The following is a 5,364-nucleotide window of genomic DNA, read 5'->3' on the forward strand; positions in this document are numbered from 1 at the left end:
GCTCTGTGGTGATAGCAGTAGTCCTTAGAGGTGAAACGAAGAACAGTGCTGTGTTCAAAAGGGACATGACTTTGCACCATGCTGACTTGGAGGTACAGTGAAATCACCGAGTCAAAAAGCCATTGGAAATGTTCAGTCACGCATAATTAAATAAGTGAAAGGAAGTGTATCGTAGGTCATACTTTAATGTTTCAAAAGGTCACGTCTAGTCTAGATACGACAAACTCATGCTCCTCTGACTTGTTGCCCGCAGCTCAGACCCTGCTAGCTGTAGCCCTTGCTTGTTTCTTGGGAGCATAATGACATACCAATAAGAGAGGGGTGGGGGGATGCTACGTGAAATCACAACTCAGCCTCATTGCTAACATTTGAACTGTTCTTCTACGCCTGGGAAGGTGCCATGATGAGGAGACTGTGTTTGGAATACAGTGTTTGAGAACAGTCTTCAAACTAGGATTATGTTCTTGAGAAGAGACATACGCTTCTGTCTATATGTATTTTATATAGGATGGCCAAATTAGTTCAGGGAGGTTTTTATTTTGGGGAAAGCATTCCTTGGAGTATAAACTAGAAAATGAGAAAGGGAGATCTCTAAAATACCCTATGGCAAAATTGGGGTATTATAGGGACTATGACACTCTCTCAAAATCCCCTTTTCCAAAAAATGCACAATTTGTTTTTCAGTGCTGGGAATGGCTTCATTTATAATTGGATATTGCCAAATTGAAGGAGGAGTCCCTCCTTTTGTTTTTATCACAACTCATTCAGCAGATTTCAATAATCCTACTTCATCTCCTGATATACTCCAAAGTTCTCTGGGAACTCCAGCTAATTCAGGTGGTATTTTTGAATCACTATGTTTTTGTTCTTTAAATTCAATTACTTCAGAACCCATTATAATTAATTGGATTCCTGTAGGTGCCAAAGAGATAAATGTACCAAATTCCTGCAAAAGGTCTCATGCCAGCAGGGAAACGGGAGAGTTTGGAGAAATTTTCTTGCTACTTTTCCCTCTCTTTGTCTCCCTGACTTTAATTTCTCACCTGTGTTTCTTGTACCCTGTTGCTTTTCAAATTTAGTTCTTACGTCTCCCTCTATGCAGCTCCATGTACCTACTTTTTGATTCTTGTACCCTGTTGCTTTCAAAATTTTCTTTCTATGTTTCCTTCTATCCATCTCCCTGTCTCTAGTTCCTAACTCTTCCCTCTCTGTCCTGTACCCTGTCACTTCTTACATTTTCTTTCTACATCTCCCTCTTTCTATCTCCCTGTGCCTATTTGTTAGATCTTGCCTATGTTTCTTGTATGCTGTTGCTTTTTTGCAATTTTTCTCTCTACCTGGCTCCCTGTTTCTGTTTTCTAGTTCTTGCTGTTTCTTCTCCCTTATCACTTGAGAATGTTTCCCTGTCCCTTGTCCCGTCTTTATCTTCCTGTCCTGCCACTCTCTTCCCCTTCTCTTCCCTGCTTCCTATTATTTATTCCTCCATCTCCATCCCTGTTGTTTTGCTCAGTCTCTCTCTCTCTACACCGTTTATCCTGCTTCTTGTCCTTCTCTTGTTCCTAGCATCCCATTTTCTGGCTCCCTGTCTTGCACCTCTGTGTCCCTCTGTCCTTCCTCCTGCTTTTCTCTTCCCTTTTATTCCCCCCATCCTGCTGCCTTTGGGCACTGAGACTTGTAGCCAACTCACTGCCAGGATTTCTTACGTGAATTAATAAATAAATTTTTCCTGCCTCCTCCGTGTCCCTGGATGTGGGTAAGTGCAGGGGCAGGGATGATGTGCTGTGGGGCTTTGGCAATTACCCCTGTTCCTGATGGGCTCCCGCTGGGGCTGGGACAGCCTCAGGTATGGCCAGTGAGGCTGAGGATGGGGCTGGCCCTGCTGTGTGAAGGGGCTCCAGCTGTAAAGGGGGCTGCCTAGGCAGGGGAACTGGCTGGGGGGGAAGTCCAAGGGGATCTGGCTGGTAGGTGACTCCAGCAAGGAATGGCCAGTCCCTGTGGCAAGGAAGGATCCCTCTGAGCTGTCCCCGGTCTCTGTTGGCTACGTGCGTGAGCCACCATGTGTCAAAGCAAGCCTTGTGGATGAGGAGCATTGAGGTGTCCACTGCGTGCTGCCGAGTGGGTGAGGGTCAGGCAGCCGGCACTGGGGAGGAGGAAGAGGCAGAGAGAGAAGCATTGGGGCGGTGAAGGCCTCCTGCCAGCACCAGGAGCTGTGGTGAGTCGCACGTCCTCTCCTCTACACCCTGGCCCACCTCTGCCTCCCTTCTTTAGATGTCTGCCTGCCTCCCTTCCTCTGTCTCCCTCTCTGCCTGCCCACCTCTGTGTATGGCTCCTCAAAACTTGTTACTCTTCTGTCAACTCTGCCCAGTACCCTGTTGCCTTTTGATTTTTTTAATATGCCTCTCTCTGACCAGCTTCTTCTCCCTGTTTTTTATTTTTTCTGCACCGCCTTGTACCTTGTTACTTTGAAAAATTAATTTCTATATCTTCCCCTCTCTGTCTCCCTGACCCTATATTTTAATTCCTCCCTCTCTGTCCTGTACGCAGTTGCTTGAGACTGGCTGAGCATCGGTCAGTTGGTGGTGAGCAATTGTTTTCATTTGCTGGGTTTTTTTTTTATTTTCCTCTTACAACTTTTAAAAAAAAGTCTTTTTAATTATTAAACTTTTTATATCAACCCATGAGTTTCTCACATTTACCCTCCCGATTCTCCCCCTATCCCACTGTGGTGGAGTAAGCGAGCAGCTGTATGGTACTTAGTTGCCAGCCAGGGTTAAACCACGGTGCTACATCTACTTTTATGAATCTGCCTATTGCTGTTTTTTAATTATTTCCTGTCTGTTGTGTACCCTGTTGCTTTGAAAATTTGCTTTCTATGTCTACTTTTATCCAGTTCACTGTCTTTTTTTTTTTCCTCTGTCCTATGCCCGTGTGTCACTTTTTCCTTTATATTTCTCAGTTTTAGTTCACTGTGGCTATTTTTTAAATTTTTTTCTGTCCTGTACCCAATCACTTCTTAAATTTTCCCTCTATGTCTACTTTTATCGAGCTGTGTATCACAGTTTTTTAATTCTTTCCTCACTATTGTGTACCCCGTTGCTTTTTACTTTTTCTTTCTATGTCTACTTTAACCTATTCACTGTCTTTAAGTTATTCCTGTCTGTCATGTAGCCCATCACCTTTTAAATTTTCTTCCTATGTCTGTTTGTTTAGTTAGCTGTCCGCATTTTTCAGTTCTTTTGTCTCTGTCACATACCCTGTTGTGCTGGTTTTGGCTGGGATAGAGTTAATTTTCTTCCCAGTAGCTAGTATGGGGCTACATTTTGGATTTGTGCTGAAAACGGCAACCCAGGGATGTTTTTGTTATTGCTGAGCAGTGCTTGCACAGACTCAAGGGCTGTTCTGCTTCTCACCCTGCCCCACCAGTGAGCAGGCTGGGGCTGAACAAGGAGCTGGGAGGGGACACAGCTGGGACAGCTGACCCCAACTGACCCAAGGGCTTTTCCAGACCATATGATGTCATGCTCAGCATATCAAGCTGGGGGAAGGAGAAGGAAGGGGGGACATTCAGAGCGATGGCATTTGTCTTCCCACGTAACCGTTACACAGGATGGAGCCCTCCTTTCCTGGAGATGGCTGAACACTCGCAGGGACAGAAGCGACCACCCGAATTGTCTGTTCTTTGCACTTGACTGCTGTAAATGCTCCAGCCACTCGGGTGCTTTTTGGAACGGAGGCGATGAAGATGACTGCCTGGGCTGCGAGTGGGGAAAGGGCAGGGCAATGTAAGCCCTGTGCCCCCAGTAAGTAGTTGCCGCCTGTGGCTGGTCTCTGCTGGGCTGAGCTGTCAGTCATCCCTCATCCAGCTGCTGCTCAGAAGAGGATCGTTACGGGGATGCGGATGCTGCTGCCCGGTGACCGAAGGTGGGAACTGGCGTTGGGGAGGGGCGCATGCGTGGTGGCGTGTGTCGGTGGGCTCCAGCTGTTGGCGGGCAACCGAAACGCGTTACGGCATCTCAGCAACGGAGCATGCGCAGTGAGCCTTTTACGGCGCTCGCCGCTGTTGCCTGGCAACCAAAGCGCGACACGGCGCCTCCGCAATCGCGCATGCGCGGCGGCGCGGTTTACGGCCTCCTGCTGTTGCTCGGCAACCAAAACGTCTTACGGCAGCTCTGCAACCGCGCATGTGCGTTGGCGCGTTTACGACGCTGGCCGCTGTTGCCTGGCAACAAAAGCGCGACACGACGCCTCGGCAAAGGCGCATGCGCAGTGGCCCGGTTTACGGTGCTCCTGCTGTTGCCTAGCAACCGAAACGCTTTGCGGCTGCTCGGCAACGGCGCATGCGCCGTTGCGCGTTTACGGCGCTCGCCGCTGTTGCCTGGCAACCAAAGCGCGACACAGCGCCTCCGCAATCGCGCATGCGCGTAGGCGCGGGTTACGGCCTCCTCCTCTTGCCTAGCAACCAAAACGTCTTACGGCAGCTCTGCAACCGCGCATGTGCGTTGGCGCGTTTACGACGCTGGCCACTGTTGCCTGGCAACCAAAGCGCGAGACGGCGCCTCGGCAACTGCGCATGCGCGGCGGCGCGGTTTACGGCGCGCCTGCTGTCGCCTGGCAACCAAAACGCGGCCCTGGCGTTGGGGAGCCGCGCATGCGCGGTGGCGCCTTTTGCCGCCCTCCTGCTGTTGCCTAGCAACCAAAACGCGGTGCACCGGCTCGAGCCGCGCATGCGCGCTCGCGGCGCGTTTCGACAGCGCTCTCTTCCGCCACCTATTGAACAGACTTCGGTACTGCAGCTGGGGTGCCGCCCATGCGCGCTGGCGCCTTGTGCCAAGCGCTCGCCGCTGCCACCTCGCGACCAATGTTCGGTACTGCATCTCGGAGGCTGCGAGTGCGCGGGGCTGCCGCAGTCCTGCACGTGCCGTCCGACGGTAACGGCAGTGCGGCACCGGCGGGAGGCGCCGCCGCGCTCCTTGCTTCCTCCCGGTAAGGAAACGCCGCCGGCAAGGAAAGCTTGCACGGGCTGTCTCTGCCTGGCCTCCCTCTCCGCGCGACGCGGGAGCACAAAGGGACAGGTGGGGCGCTTACCGGCTGCGGGCAGGAGCTGCTGCGGCTGAAGCTGGAGAGGCCAGAGAAAGGTAGAGAAGAAGAAATGGAAGGCTGGCCGGCCAGCAGCTGCCTCCCGCTGCAGGCAAGAGAGAGCCTGCCTCTCCGCGTGTGGAAGGATCCCTCTTCGTAGTCCGCAGCAGGTCAGACCGCCGAGGTGCACCGCAGGGTCCGTACGCAGCACCGACGGTGCGGTACGGCCACGTAGCGTGCGAGCGAGGCTCCGTGCCTAGGAGGCCTCATCTTGCAAGACCCATGAGA

The sequence above is a fragment of the Haliaeetus albicilla genome, chromosome 20 (assembly GCF_947461875.1).
Source record: "Haliaeetus albicilla chromosome 20, bHalAlb1.1, whole genome shotgun sequence".
NCBI classification, from domain to species: domain Eukaryota; kingdom Metazoa; phylum Chordata; class Aves; order Accipitriformes; family Accipitridae; genus Haliaeetus; species Haliaeetus albicilla.